General features: G+C 34.4%; 1 long non-coding RNA gene across 1 annotated transcript in view; it reads right to left on the bottom strand.

The window, feature by feature from the left end:
* Positions 1-7,048: 7,048 nt before the first annotated feature.
* Positions 7,049-17,107, bottom strand: part of LOC119247629 (uncharacterized) — a 260,801-nt gene continuing 250,742 nt past the window's right edge. The window contains exon 6 of the long non-coding RNA XR_008550746.1: positions 7,049-7,206. This is a non-coding gene — a long non-coding RNA (uncharacterized LOC119247629). The remainder of the gene's footprint in view (positions 7,207-17,107) is intronic.

Below are 17,107 nucleotides of genomic sequence, written 5' to 3'. Positions count from 1 at the left end.
ACTGGCCACAATTTCATTTATCAAATGGCTTTTGGAGAATACCTGTACTCCTACGTTTACTGCAGCACTATTTATAAGAAGTAAAACCTGGAAACAACCCAAATGTCCCCAAATAGATGACTGGATCAAGAAGATGTGATATATATACACATGGAATACTATGCAGCAGTCAAAAAGATAAACTAATGCCATTCACAGCAACATGGATGGAGCTAGAAGAAATGCTCAGTGAAATAAGTTAGAAGGAAAAAGAAAACCATCAGATGCTTTCACTTATACGAGGAATATGGAGGAACCAAATAAGACATCGGGGGAAAAATAACAATACAAAACACAACAAAACAAAAACAAAAAAGACAATTATAAACCAGGAACATCCTGCAGGGGAGGGGGAGGAGAAGGGATTAGAAAGAAGGAGGGAGGAGCACAGGAGACTGTGGTGATGGTGCATGGGTGAACACTTTAAAAATGAACAATAATATATATAGAAATAATAAATTTTATACTTAATATATAATGTCAGGCAAAAAGAAAATAAATTTATCTTACAATGAACTTTTCTGGAAAATAAAATTTTAACTACTTTTTTACTATCAAAAGCAATTCGTGGTCATAGAGAAATGTTCTAATGATCCAAAATAATAAATGCAATAAAAAGTAGATCATTATCACATTACAGCTTTCAACTTCTCTTCCGAGAAGAAATTTCTCATGCCCACTTTCAAAAATATTTCATGGATATAATGCATATAAAAAATATACATAAATGACTTCACATGAATGTCTGTATATATGTATTATACAGGTGGATCTATAAATACACACACATACACACACACACCTTTTCCCTATTATCACCCAAATGGCAACATTCATAATCATGTAATTTTACTCCTAAGTAATCACAATTAATAAGATTAGTCCCACATTGGCTAATACCTAGGCTTCCTTTCCAAGATAGCAATATTGCAATGAATGTCTTTGCAAATATATTGGTATGGTAAACTCCTAGAAGTAGAATAACTGTCTCAAAAGTATTTTTCATTGTTTTATTAAATTGTCTCCCCTCAAGTGTCACTACTTACATTCCCACCTACCAAGTACTGGAATGCTAATTTCCACACAGGCAGATCAATACAATGCATTATTGATTTTTCTCTATATTTGGTAACCCATAGAATATATATATTTGTAATTTTGGGCTCTATTTATTCACCTTTATAATCACCCTAATAGTTACAATTCTCTCAGGAGTATGATAATACTTTTGCAGCAGAGACCTTCCCTGTTAAGAATATTAACTTTTCCTTGCTTCTCTACAGTAAACAATCACATTGTCCTGAGTATGACAATGATCAGTTATGAGGAACAGAGGAAAAGAACATGCAATAAACTTTTGACTATGCCATAGGTCAGTAACTTATGCTATACCACCCAACACCCTAACCAAAACAGGAAAATCATTCTTAAATGAACCCTTTGTCTTTTTTAATTAATTTGTCCTCCTGGCTAGGGTGCTAAAGAAAGCAGTTAGTGCCTGAGCTTGCCCTGCCAAACTCAAAGTGCAAAATCAAGGCAGTCCTGCAATGCCATCATATTAAAGAATCTTATAGTAAGCTTGTCTTTTAGATGTGATTTGGGGAAAAAAACTGAACTTCCTCATTTCAAATGGCCGCTGTTGTAACATAACATTGTAATTTCAAAGAGCATCTCTCATTACAAGAAGACAAATATATTTCTCAAAAAAAAAAAAAAAGGAAAAATAAAACATCTGGTACTTTTTAAATAAGCCTCAGGCCAGCTTTGTGCAATGAATGTAAAATGTGCTATAGAGTGTTATTTCATGTTGCTTCTCATTTAATCAGTGAGTGTGGAATGTTCGCATTAAAATAAGAATAAAAAAATCAGCTCTCTTCAAGGCCTTGGCGAAGTTCAGTTGGTCTTTCTGTTTTTTTTTTTTTCTCTTTTAATATGTATTTCCTCACCTTGTAATAAATAATGCTGAGATAAATTTATGTTAGTCCTCTATAGGATAAATTATTTCTTTGTGAGGAGTGGGGCTGAGGAGTTAACGCTTGATGACTTGTATTTTCCTTCTGTGATGGTGTTAAATGACTAGATTGTTCATGAGAAAGTCCCTGATCCAGCAACTACCAACATTGATTAGGATAAGGCTCTAACAGTTTTTGGCATCTAATGCACATTTAAAAAAAAAAAGACACATATGGAGACAATTCAAAGAAATATGTTAATTGAGAGGAATATCTTTTTACAACTCAAGGCATAAACTAGGAGCCAGATTTTTATACGTATTTTTTTCCTACTAAAACTCAACAAGCCCCAGCAGGGTAGAAAATCTTTAAGCACTGATCATACAGTTTTATATGAGGCTCACTCTACAGTGATGGGTGGAAGTGTAGTATACAAGCTGGCATGTGAAGAGACAGTGTTTATAAATAATAAAATGAATTTAAAACTCACAATTAAGGCCATGCCAGCACATGAGACACTTAAGTAAAGTCACTGAACCTCAGGAAAAGAGGCTAAAGAAAGCAGTTAGTGCCTGAGCTTACCCTGCCAAACTCAGAGCGCAAAGTCCAAGTCGGTCATTTTAGCATCATTTGGGCAATATTTGTAAAGACAATCTAAGAATGGAATAGGATCCTGTACATGAAATTATTTCATGTTATGTTTTTTTCAATGCAATATATCACAACAGAAAATAACACATGAATTGAAATAAATATATTCTTTGAATTTCAAAATCATTAGAAATGACAACAGTGAGTCTCAGTTGGGGATGCAAAGGGAGCTTCTAGCATCCCTATGGATGTTGTCATTATTGTTGTGGAAGTTGGAAGTTAGACTCTAAATGACTGATAAAATCAAATCTCATTAGGAGACTCTGAATGCTCGTTGTTACTCCACCTCTGTCCTGAGATTAGTATTTTCAACATCCTATTCCTCTCCCCTTGGTAACACAGTAGTCCTCCCTTACTGTAGGGGATATGTTCCAAGAAGCCCAGTGGATGTTTGAAACTATGAATAAACTACTACTAATACTGAAACCTACATGTACCAATGATTTTCCCAAACATACCCATGATAAAATTTATAAAATAAGTAAAGATATTTATAATAATAAAAATAACAATATACAGTAATGAAAGTTATGTGAACATAGTTTCTCTCCCTTGCTCTCATAATATGTTATTGTACCTAGTAGTTTCAAACAGTGGTCAACTGCAGTAATTGAAATCCACATAGGGAAACTATAGCAAGTGGGGAATACTGCATATGTTTGCTGGCTTGTGTCTTGTGGGATATAAAATCTGCTTTTACAATAATCTAAAGTTTTTTCTATAAATTATACACTCCTGTATCACCTTTTGTTCCTACTATTTTGTTTTGAGGACCCAGAATCCATCCATGCATCCATCCATCCATGCATCCATCCATCCATCCATCAACCCACCCACCCACGCTACCCATTCTACCCATCCTTCCTTCCTTCCTTCTCATTCAGAAGGCACAAAATGAGTGAAAGTACAGAGCTGGGAAAGAGGTGGAGCATTCAGCTCCAGCAGTTCTCTCTTGGAATCTGGCATAGTCCAGACTTAAAGGGCTTCCTTCTTGAGATTGTCGTGAGGTAGTATTCGAGAAAGATTGTTGTTTTACCCAGTTTATTTTTATGGGGGGGAGAAAGCACTAAAATAATCAATTTGCCCATACACAAAACATTTACCCTGTCTGTCTGTCTCTAACTCTCTCTCTCTAACTTTCTCTCTCTAACTCTCTAACTCTAACTCTCTAACTCTCTAACTCTCTCTCTCTAACTCTCTCTCTCTAACTCTAACTCTCTAACTCTAACTCTAACTCTCTCTCTCTGGTTTTTTTCTCATTAGGAGTTAAATAACTCAATTTGGTCATGTTCCTCATAGGGTTATAATCTCTTTCAAATTTCTGCAATTTACCAAATGTTCTTTTTACTCCACTGCATCCACTGCACAGTGCTGCTCCAGCTGCAGACAGCAACATAACCCCCTTTAACTTGCCAAGGGGACATGAAATATTTCACTTTACTTCTAGAATTTTTTCAGGTATAACTGCTTTTATCTTATATTTTCCACTCTAACCTTATGAAGGTGTTTGAGGAGTGCCCTAAAGTGTTTTCACTTATTTTCACTCTTTGGTGTTCTTCATAAACTTTAGAGCACAGTATGTATCTGGGAAACTTTATATGAAGGGCACTAAGACCTCATTTTTCCATTGCTTCAGGCATAAACTGATGCATGTTTTGCATTCAAAGTTACAATCTTCAGAGAATAAGCTAGAAAATAATCTAAAAAGTCCCCAAATACCTATGAATTTAATTGCTAAATAAAATTCACCCCCAGCTGAGAGCAAGCTAACTTACTAAGGAATCTTGGAGCCATTCCGTAATATACTCTGATGACAATTCATAACTAAATTTAAAGATATGGATGGAACTTCTGGATTAAATTATAAGAATCTAGTATTATTTCCATATAGTCTTATTTCTGTATGTGACTGTATAAAATTTAGTTTCTTTGAAAGGATTGTGAGAAAGTATTGTGCTAAAAATGATAATATCCTTTGTAATATCAAGGGTTGGCCCAAAATAATAGGAAATGTTGGCAGTTACCTGTATATTGGGAGCTAGCAAATTCTGAAAGACCCACCAGAACAAAATAGTCTCCCCTGGAATTTAAATGCAGGCCAGGAAATACTTAACTTTCTGTCTAAATAATCAGCTGAGGCCTAGGCCAAGCACTGGTATTCTTTGCAATTCAGTTATAGAAAATAAACACTTAAAAAGCAATTACTACTTGTTAAGCACAGTGTTAAGGGGAAAGTAAATAAAGATAAATGAGAAAATGGCACCATGTACCAGGAGCTAACAGAATGCTGGGGAAAAGCTTCAGAACAATTAGCAGCATTTCTAAGTTCTCCCAGCATAAAAAGAACATTACTAGAATGACCACGGTATTAGAGGGGCCTCCATGGTAGAGAGGGAGAGGAGAATTAGAACCTCACAACAGACTTGATGGTTCAGTGGACTTTGAAGGATCAGAATAATTTTTTTCTGGGAAAGGAAAAAGAATATTTAAGAAGAAAATAGAGTATAATCCAAACAGAGGGATATAAAAAATATGGAAGTATTTTAGAATAAATAAAATCAATCAATCAATCAATCAGTCAATCAATCAATCAATCCTGGGCCTCCCTGGTGGCACAGGCGGTTGAGCGCAGCACTGTGAAGCTGTCCACAGCCTCCGCAGTGCGGGTTTGATCCCAGCTGCCCGGGGTGATACCCACATCGCATGGCAGACCTCTCCTGTCTCGCCTGCTGCTCCCCTCAGCCGTGTATTTCAGTCAGTCTGCCTGTTCTGTTCCCCAATCTCGTGAATCCTCTCACCTTCCCGCACATATGGCCTATACCCCAGTTCTTGTGTAAATAAATAAATCTTTAAAAAAAATTTAAAAATACATCTTTGTTGCCATGAATATGGAAAAGCTAAACCTTTGGCTGCATGTGGAAGTAAAACAAAAAATACAGCTAGAGAAGTAGGCTGTGACCAGCACACGAAAGGCCTTATGTGCCACAGTCAAGGGGTTCAGCCTTTTTCCTATGGGTAATGGGCTATGAATTCATTGTTGAAGTGACATCAAAAAGTTAGAGCACACAAAATGGAAAAACAGAAAGAAATTGAAGCTTAGAGATAAAAAGAATTCTCTGGCTAACTAATAGGGAAGTACTCTAAGCTTTCAGAGGTTAAAATAAATGAATTGAAGTTGAGAATATGGGACATAGACAACAGAATTTTTAAGTGAAAAGGAAAATAAAGGTTAACAAAGATCTTGAGCAAAAGATGAAGCTTTAGAGATGACACGATAAACAATCCCCACTTGGGTGACAGAAAATTCACTGAAAAGTCAGTAGAATTTAAATACTTACAAATCCTAAGCTTAAATAAATCAAATTTTGTCATTTCATTTGGTCTTAGAGCTACTATGCTGTTAAAAAAAGAGGGAACATTTACTGTGCCTGAAATAGGAATTATACAAGTACTGTTTTACAACAGAAACTCTGTGATATGCTATAGCAATGTAACTTGTTCTACCACTGACAGTAACTACCAATATATAAACTAGACAAACTACAAACAATATATAAACTGGATAAACTACAAAAGCCTTCGAAGTAATCAGAGAACTATTATGTCAGCCAGGACTTGAAAGAACAAGATCTAGGAGCAAAGAGTACCACAGAGAAGTGAGCCTGAAACTAGGTTACTGTTCGTCTCAAAGGATCTTCTGATTCTTAAATTGAATGAGGCAAGACACTCAGTGTTCCCCCAACCACCCCCTGCCATACATCCCTCTCAAATGTCAACTGGTTAGAAAACTAAAGGTTTCAGTATTATCATGAGCTGCAGAGACAAAAATGGAGCCCAGCTCTGTCCAACCATTCAGTTGGGACTCATGAAGCTGTATGGTCCAGGATCAAGAACTAATCAAAACAGACAGAGAAAGCCCCTATACAAACTAAAATCTAGCCTCAATAACCTCAGATATATAAACCACTTTCAATCAAATATCTCTTCAACTACTAGAGGAAAAGAATATCCATTCTACTGCTATCTCTCCATTGACAAATTCTAGCACTAATTATTATTTGATATGGTGGCCACTGCTTAATCTAAATTAAAATTAGTGAAACCTAAACCAACAGTTCAATGCCTACTTAAACCACTGCATTGTAAGTGCTAACCAGCTATAAGTGACAAGTCATTGGTGTATTGGAAAACACAAAGAGTGTTTCCATTACTGCAGACAGGTCTATTGGGTAATCTAAAATTTGTAGAAGAATGTGAATTCTCCAAGGAAATATAAAAATGGGAAAAACTGTAAAGATTCTGGAAGATATTTTTGTTTGCAATTTTAAAATCAATGCATTTATTTTGATAATTTTAAAAAGTATAACTAATATATAATAAATGACACTCTTAAAATATACCCAGGGTTTTGTTTTTATTCTGATGATGAGATGTCTGCCATGGAAAAGCATTTGCTACTCACAGTTCTCAAGGTCCACACAGAGTCATGAAGGGAAGGTGGGAGTCAGTCTGGAGAAGCAGCAGCAAGGTGAAACCACGAGCAACTGCCATTAATGTGGACTCCCTGGAGAAGGCAAAGCAAAATAAGCAGATTTAGGATTGGCTAGTTCAAATATTTCAATTTGTTCTGAGACTGTTTTCATTCACTTACAAATTGGCCATGGGGTGATTAAGACTCTGGATCAGTTGGTTTGCATGGGAAAGGTATACAACTGGAATTGTACTTTGCTGTCTCAAATACTTGGCCACCCTTAGGAGAAGTAATCCCTGCAAGTAAGACTCCAAAACATAAAGCTTCAGGAATACAGAAAAAATATAGTTAATACAAATGCATAAATTGTAAAGCTATTATGCCACAATCAACTTAATGACCTAATCATCACGTCTCCATTTACTCTACCCCTTTATAATTTCTCCCTCCTTCAATGCTCACTTCTTTAACCCAGAAACTACTGATCTGTTTTCTGCCACTATAGATTTTATACATTTTCTAGAATTTTATGTAAAGGCATCATAAATGTGTATTTTTTCATTCTCTATCTTCTTTTACTAAGTACAGTAACTATCAAGTTTATTCACACTGTTGTATTTATCAAAAGTTAATTACTTTTTGTGGCTAACAGTCCAAAGTATGATATGCTAAAATTCCTTTATCCATCCACCTGTTGGCACACGTGACTGTTTGCACTTGTTGGCTATACAAATAAAGCTTCTATGAACATTTGTATACTATTTTTTTCATGAGGACATATCCTTTTATTTTTCTTTAGAAAATTCCAAGGAACGAAATGTTTGGAGTGTATAATAGGTATGAGTTTAAATTTTTAAGGACCTACCCAATTGTTTTCCAAAGTATTTGTCATGTTTTACACTTCTGCTAGTAGTGTATGAGAGTGGAAGTTGCTCCATGTTCTCCTCAATACTTAGCATCCATAGTCTTTAACATTTTAGGCTGTCTAGTGAATAGTACCTAACTGTAGATTTTTCATTTCTTGAGTAATTACTAAACAACTGATACAAATTCCCAGCAAATTAGAAGAATTTTTAATCAGAAATGGATGTTAACTTTGCCAACTGTTGTACATCTATTAATGTAATTTTTTCCTTTTTAATCTATTGACAAAATCGACTTTCCAATATAAAACCAACCTTGCATGCTTTGAGTAAGTCTCATTTTGTCACATTGTTTTTCAAAATCATTGATAAGATTTACTAAAATTAAAAGGTAAAACTGCACCTAAAGTTCATGGGAAATATTATTCTATACATTTTTTTATTAATGTCTTCATTTTGATTTCAGAAGAATGCCACCTCGTAAAATGAAGTGTGACATAGTCACTGCTCTTTAATTTTCTTGAAGAGTTAGTGTAAAACTATTATTACTTCCCTATATATTAATATTCTCTAGTGAGTATTACCATGTTTTTAACCAGTTATGATTATTCAATAAGTATATGACTATTCAAGTTATCTATTTCTCCTTGACAGAGCTTACCTGGTTGCATCTTTCAAGGTATTTTTTTTCACTGATAGCATCTAAATCTGTATCACAATTAGTAACATAAATCTTCCCATATTGTCCCTTTTAGTGATATTCCACTGACCTTTTATATTACTGATTTCTAATGTAAAACCACTTTTGATCAATAACCATATTTTATATTAATTATTTTAAATATAGTGACATTTTGCTTTATGACTCGCAGTAATGTCCATCTTGACAAATGCCTCATGCACTTTAAAAGGCACAAGCTCTTATTGGGTAGGCATTCTATAAATATCAAGTAGGTGAGGTTGATCGATTATGTTGTCATGATTTTCTATTCAATAAATAATTGAGAATAGGGTGCTGAAATACTTGACTCCAATTTTAAGTCTAATTGTTGTCCGTTCAATTTTATCAGTATTTGCTTTGTGTATTTAAGATTATTAAGTGCAAAAATGTTGTGGAACATTAAGTCCACATGCAAAGACCCCTCTGTCCTTACATGATAACTTTAGTAATATAGGTTATTTATTTATATAGTCACATATGATATATATATGAAATAGGTAAAAGATAATTTTTGGGTTTTTTGTATACTTAGTTCATTTGCTTCTTTTATATATAAATATATATAAATTTATATATATTTATATATATTTTTTAACTTATTATTGACTTTTATTTAATAATAAATTTTATTTTTATATTCCCCATACAATTGCAACCCCCCCTTTTGACCCCAATCCCTCCCCTCCCGCCACCCACCCCCCCAAAAGTGTCTCTGGTTCATAGATTTTTGTTGATTTTGATTTTCACTTTCTTATAGTTATTCATTTTCCTGGTCCCTTATTTAAGTTTTCTAGATTCCTGCTATGAGTGAGAGTGAGACCATCCGGTATTTTTCTTTTTCTTTCTGGCTTATTTCGCTGAGCATGATCCCTTCCAGCGCCATCCATGTTGCTGCAAATTGCATGTGTTTATCTTTTTGAATGCTGAGTAATATTCCATGGTATATATGTACCACATCTTCTTGATCCAGTCATCTATTTTTGGGTATTTGGGCTGGGCTGTTTTCAAAGCTTAGCTATTGTAAACAGTGCTGCTATAAACATAGGGGTGCAGGTGTTCTTTGGAATTGATGTTTCTGAGTCCTTTGGGTAAATACCTAGGAGTGGAATTGCTGGATCATATGGAAGCTCTATGTTTAGTAGGTCCAGAAATCTCCACACAGCTCTCCATAGTGGTTGGACCAGTTTGCACTCCCACCAACAGTGCAGAAGAGTTCCTTTTTCTCCACACCCTCGCCAACATTTGTTGTTGCTAGTTTTTTTAATATGTGCCATTCTCACTGGTGTAAGATGGTATCTCATGGTAGTTTTGATTTGCATTTCCCTGATTACAAGTGATGTTGAACATTTTTTCATATGCCTGTTGGCCATTTGCATTTCCTCTTCAGAGAAGTTTCTTTTTAGCTCTTCTGCCCATTTTTTGACTGGATTATTTTCTTTGTTGTTGTTGAGTCTCATTAGCTCTTTGCAGATTTTTGTGATCAATCCTTTATCATTAGTGTTGGGTGCAAAAATGTTCTCCCAGTTGGTGGGGTTTCTCTTTGTTTTTGTTATTGTCTCTTTTGCTGTGCAGAAGCTCTTTAATTTGATGTAGTCCCAGCTGTTTATCTTTGCCTTCACTATCACTGCTTTGGGTGATGTGTCTGTAAAGATGTCTTTGATGTGCATATCCCGTAGTGTTTCGCCTATATTTCCTTCTATGTATTTTATGGTTTCAGGTTTTATGTCTAGTTATTTAATCCATTTTGAGTTGGTTTTTGTGTATGGTGAGAGGTAGTAGTCAAGCTTCATTCTTTTGCATGCAGCGACCCAGTTTTCCCAGCACCATTTATTGAACAAACTTTCTTTGCTCCAATGCATAGTCTTTGCTCCTTTGTCAAAGATTAGTTGACCATAAATCTGTGGGTTTATTTCTGGATTTTCTATTCGATTCCATTGGTCTGTGTGTCTGTTCTTGTTCCAGTACCATGCAGTTTTGATGATTATGGCTTTGTAGTATAGCCTGAATTCTGGGAGTGTGATGCCTCCATTCCCTTCTTTTTTTTTCAGGAGAGCTTTGGCTATTCGGGGTTTTTTGTGATTCCATATGAATTTCATCAATAATTGTTCTATTTCTTTGAAGAATAACATTGAAATTTTTATTGGAATAGCATTGAATCGGTATATTGCTTTTGGTAGGATGGCCATTTTAATAATGTTTATTCTTCCTATCCATGAGCAGGGGATGTCTTTCCATTTCTTTGTATCTTCTATATATAAATATATTATATATATTATATATATTTATATACATATAATATATATAAATATATATTAAATATATATTTATATATAAAAGAGTGAAATTCTATTGTGTTTGTCTGGGATTTTTTTCCACTGAACATAATCCCCTCAAGTTTCATCCATGTTTTTGCAAATAGCAGCATTTTATCTTTTTATGACTGAATAATTTCTATTGTGTATATGTGCCACATCCTTCTCCATTTATCTGATGATCAGCTCTCAGGTTGTTTCCAGTTGTGGCTATTGTAAATACAGCTACAATAAACTCTGAGTGTGCACTTTTTCTATTCAGACTAGTGTTTATACTTTGTTTTTATTTTTTTATCTTTCAGGTAAATATTCAGGAGTTGAATGACTGAATCATATGGAATTTATATCTTTAATTTTTTGTAGCGTCTTCCCACTGCTTTCTATAATTACTGTACCAATTTACATCCCAGGATATAATGGTTCCCTTCTTTCCACATCTTTTCTGACAATGTTGTTTCTTATCTTTTGGAGAATAGCTATTCTCACAGATATAAGGTGATATTTCACTATTGTTTTGATTTGCATTTCTCCAATAATAAGGAATGATGGACACCTTTATATACACCCACTGGTCATTTAAATTTGTTCTTTGGAGAAGTGTCTATTGAATCTACTGCTCATTGTTCAGTTGGGTTGGTTGTTTTTTCTCTGAAGCTATATATGTTAAGTTGGTTTACCTCATTGTATTTCTTTCAGGGGTTACTGTCTCAACCCTCTACAAATAAATGTTTTTCATCCCATACCCAGCACTAAATCCCCAAGAATCCTCTCTCTTGTGCTCCCACCTCACTACCCTTCACTTTGTTGCCTCAGTTTTGCAGTCAGATGTCAAGGGTTTGTTACTCCTTTGGTTTGGTCTGACCCTTTGCTTTGTTTCTCTATATTCCACAAATAGTGAAACCATACATTGTCTTTCTCTTTCTGAAACATTTTACTTAGCATAATCCCCTCCATTATCACCCATGGCATTGCAAATGGCCAGAGTTCATCTTTTTTATTAATAGTATTTCATGTGTATGTATGTATTGTGTGTGTGTGCATATACCTATACACACAATATATATATTTTTCATATCCACGCTTCTGTCCTTGGACACTTAAGCAGTTTCCATAACTTGGCTATTATAAATAAGGCTGTAGTGAACTTAGCAGTTGATATATACCTTCTAATTAGTGTTTTTACATTTTCCACCTTGGAATGGAATTACTGGATCACATAGATCCTTTTTGGATATTTTGACAAATCTCCATACTGTTTTGCATAGAGGTTAGAACAGTCCACATTCCTACAAATAGCGTATGAGGTTCCTTTTTCTCCACATCCTCACCAAATAAGTCAGAAAGAGGAAGAAAAATACAGGATGGTTTTATTTATATGTGGAACATACAGAAATAAAACAACAGGTCCTATAAAATCAAACCAGCAACAACCCCCAGAAATCTGACTGGACAGTTTAGATTAGCAGAGGGGGCAGAGGGAAAAGCAAAATGGGGAGGGAGTGTAGTGATTATGTTGGAAGACTTTCAGTGCCTTGGTGGTGGATGTGGTATGGTAACAAACACCTGAAGAGGTGTGGATGTGTGATCCTATGCCTCTAAATTGTATACAGCATTATAAACCATTATTACCTCAATAAAAAATTAATAATGAAAAAAAAAAACAAGTAAAATTTCCCACTGGCTAGTGTACCACTTTCCATCTGTGTTTGAAATGACATTGATTGTAAAGAAGTAACATTATTTTGACAATTTATTTTTAATACAAATCAGAGAAGCCAGAAGACAATAAAGTGGAAAATTTATAATGTTAGAATCTAAAAAATAAATTGTCAACCTAGATTTTCTAGAAATAAAATTACTGAGGGCCTCCCTGGTGGTGCAGGGGGTTAAGATGCAACCTATGAAGCTATCCGCAGCCACTGCAACACAAGTTTGATCCCCAGTCAGGGAGCTACCCACATGGCACAGCAGACCTCTCCTGACTCGCCCGCTGCTCCCCTCACCAGTATGTTTCAGTAGATCTGCCTGTTCTGCTCCTCACTATGTCTCTGGTGAATCCTCTCACCCGCACACCTCTGGCCTGTACCCCAATTCTTGTATGCATAAATAAATCTTTAAAAAAACCTATTGAAAGACCAATTTGAATATTCATATTACTCTTGTTTCATGTTAAAGTGTTCTACATAATCCACCATTTCTCAGATGTATACTCTCCTAGTTAAATTTAATACAGACCGAGCCTCCCCTGGTGGCACAGCGGCTGAGCGCTGGACTGTGAAGCTGTCCCACATGGCGTCACAGACCTCTCCTGCCTCTCCTGCCATGCCCGCTGCTCCCCTCAGCAGTGTTTCATCAGTCTGCCTGTTCTATTACCCGCTCTGGCTCTGGTGAATTCTCTCACTCTCCCATGCTTCTGACTGTGCCCAGTGCTTGCATAATAAATGAACCTTTAAAAAATAAGTTTAATACAGACCTTTCTTGACTTACAGTGGAGTTATATCCTGATAAAACTATTATAAATTGCAATTATCATAAGTTGAAAATATTTAACACATCTAATTTATTGAACATCATACTTAGCCTGGCCTACCTTAACTTTCAGAATATTTACATTAGCCTTCGGTTATAAAAAAAATCATATATCAAAAAGCCTATTTATAAGATAGTGTTGTATACCTCACGTGATTTATTAAATACTGTACTTAGGGGTAAAGGGCAGTTTGTAGACTACAGATTGATTACCCTCATCATTGCATGGCTGGCAGTAAGCTATGGCTTGCTGCCTGACCCAGCATCACTACAGAGTATCAACACTAATTGCTAGTCTAAAAAAAGATGAAAATTCAAAGTATAGGGTTTTTTTTTTTGCATTTCTTTTTTTTTTCCCACTGTTATTGAAGCTTGATTTTTTTGAGCATTTTTATAAAAAAAAACAAAGTACAGTTTTTACTGAATGTATATTCCTTACGGAGATTTAAATCTTTAATTCATTTGAAGCTAATTTTTTGAGTGGTATAAGATAGGACTCTCTTCATTCTTTTACTTAGGAATATCCAATTTTTCCTCCCTATTTATTTTTTTAAAGATTTATTTATTTATTTATACAAGCACTGGGTACAGTGCGGGAGGGTGAGAGAATTCGCCAGAGCGGGGAACAGAACAGGCAGAGAGATGAAATACACTGCTGAGGGGAGCAGTGGGCGCAGCAGGAGAGGTCTGCACACCTCCTCCCCATTTATTGAGGAGGTTTTCTTTTCTCCATTGAGTATTCTCATTTGTGTTGTCAAATATTGCACTGAATATATAGATGGTGTTTGGTAGTAAGTACATTTTAACAATATTAATTTCTCTAATTCTTGGATAATTTTCCACTTTTCTGTGTCTTCGATTTCCACTATCTGTAGTTCTCAGAGTACAGATTTTTCACCTCCTAGACTAGGTTTATTCTTACATATTCTATTTTTTGTAAATGGGAATATTTTATTTTTTCATATAATTCATTGTAACATTACTGATTTTTCTGTTAATTCTGTATCTTGCAACTTCATGATTAATGCTAACAGGTTTTTTTTATAAGTTTTTGGGATTTCTCTATATAAAATAATGCCATTTGCAAATAGAGATAATGTCACTTCTTTCTTTCTGATTCTGATGCCCTTTATTTCTTTTCCTTACCTTGGAAAGGAATTTCAGTACTATATTGAGTAGGAGTACTGAGAGTGGGCTTAATTGCCTTGTTCCTGATCTTAAAGTAGAAACTTTACATAGTTCACTGTTGAGTATGATGTTAGTTGGGAATTCGTTATATATGGTCATTACTATGTTGAGGCAAGTCCCTTTTACTCCTCATTTGTTAAGAATATTTATTATGAATGGATGTTGAATTTTATCAAATGAATTTTTCTGTCTTGAGATAATCATGTTTTTTCTTCCATTCTATTAATATCTTGATTGTAATTATTAATTTTCATCTGTTCAATGATCTTTGCAACCAAGATATAAATCTTATTTGATGATGGTAAATGATCCTTTCAATGTGTTGAATTCAATTTGCTAATATTTTACTAGGAATTTTTCTTAATTTATCATGGTTGTAGTTTTTTGTTTTTGCTTTTTTTTTTGTCCTTTTCTGACTCAAATAATGTTGACCTCATAAAATGAGTTTGGAAGATACCCTTCTATTTGATCTTTCTACAATAGTTTGAGGCTTGCCATATATTTTTTAAATATCGGGTAAACTTTACCATGGAGGTAAGGGCCTCCTTTGTGGTGCAAGGTGTTAAGATGCAGCACACTGAAGCTATCCTCAGCCACTGCAGCATGAGTTTGATCCCAGCCAAAGGGGTGACCCACATGGCTTAGCAGACCTCTTGTCGCCCATTGCTCCCCTTAGCAGTGTATTTCAGTCAATCTGCCTGTTCTGCTCCCTACTCTGTCTCTGGTGAATCATCTCACCTTCCACACACACACACACACACACACACACACACACAAATACCTCTAGCCTGTACCCCAGTTCTTGCATGCATAAATAAATATTAAAAAAAAAAAACTTTACCAGTGAAGCCATCTGGCCCTGAGCATTTTTCACCAGGAGATTTGGTTATTAATTCATCTCCTTACTAGCAATCATTCTGTTCAGACTATTTCTTTATGATTCCATTTTTGCAGTTAGTATGTACGTAGGATTTTTTTCATTTCTTCTATGTTATCCATTTTGTTGTCATGTATTTGTTTATAGAAGTATTTTATGATTTTTGTATTTTTATAACAGTTTAAAATTTTTTAATAGTTTTACTGATTTTATCAATAGGTCCTCTCTTTGCTTTGGTTAGTCTAGCTAAAGTTTTTTTTATTAACTTTTCAAGGAACCAACTTTTAGTTTGATCTTTTTTACCTTTTTTCCTGTGCACTGTTATTTATTTCTGCTCTGTTCTTTAAAATTCCCTTTCTTCTGTTAATTTTGAGCTTAGTTTGTTCTTTTTCCAGAACACTGAATTATAGTTAGATTGCCTATTTGAATTCTTTTGTACTGCTTAATATAGACATTTATTGCTATGAATGTCCCTCTGAGAATTTCTTTTGCCTCATTCCATAGGTTTTGTACACAGTATTTCCATTTTAATTTGTTCCAATACATTTTAATTTTCCCTCTAATTTCTTCTTGATCCATTTAGATAATATAACCACAATGAAAATCACTGAGGTATTTTATATTGTCTATTTTACAAATATCTATATATGACTTAGTATCTTTAATAACTCTATCTTTGAAATGGAGTTTGTATTTTACACTCACAACATATCTCAACTTGTGCTAAATACATTTCAAGTACTCAAACTCCAAATCTAATTAATGGTAAATGTATCCCTAGACCCAACTGATCTATTTTTATGTAATTATCAATTAATCCCACATTTTATATATACTCTTATGTAGTGAGTATAAGTGAAGCAATATGCCATATTGTATTGTTTTTTTCTCAGTGAAAACTAGCTGAACCAGCAATATTCTACCGTATTTGTAGATGCAATATTCTACCTTATTTGTAATTTTGCTATATTTGATAAAACTTATTTCTAGCTATGTACTTTCTTGTGGTTTTCAAAAAGATTTAAAAGTGAAATCTTAACAACTCTTTTCAAGTCTTTTGAAAAGACTTGTTATTATTTACAAATAATAACATCACTGCAGGTAGCAAACAAGACCTCACATATTTGAATATGTAGAAAATCGGAAGAAGCAGGAAGGACTGATGAAATATTTTTGCTTTGGAGGTCATGTAGTTTTGTGATTATAATAATCAGAAACAATAAACATTACTTAATATTGTAAATTAACTGTCAAGCAAAATCAGATCATTGTTAGACCCTAAGCAATTGCAAACATGAACGATAATTGCTAGATAAATTCTAATCTACTCCTCCATAATCCAGTATATATCTTTATCCCCTTAAGTGATTTTTCAATGTTAATATATGTGAAATATTTGGAAAAGAGCACCCTTTGAAACTTAAAACAATGCTTTGATCTACTTTCAGAAATCTATCTGCTTTAAAAATAGGTTTAACAATTCTAAGGAAATCCCAAATAAAGC

This window comes from Talpa occidentalis, unplaced genomic scaffold, assembly GCF_014898055.3.
Source record: "Talpa occidentalis isolate TD23 unplaced genomic scaffold, MPIMG_talOcc4v2.1, whole genome shotgun sequence".
NCBI classification, from domain to species: domain Eukaryota; kingdom Metazoa; phylum Chordata; class Mammalia; order Eulipotyphla; family Talpidae; genus Talpa; species Talpa occidentalis.
The sequence above is the reverse complement of the archived record's forward strand: the minus strand, read 5'-3'. Positions and strand labels throughout refer to the sequence as shown.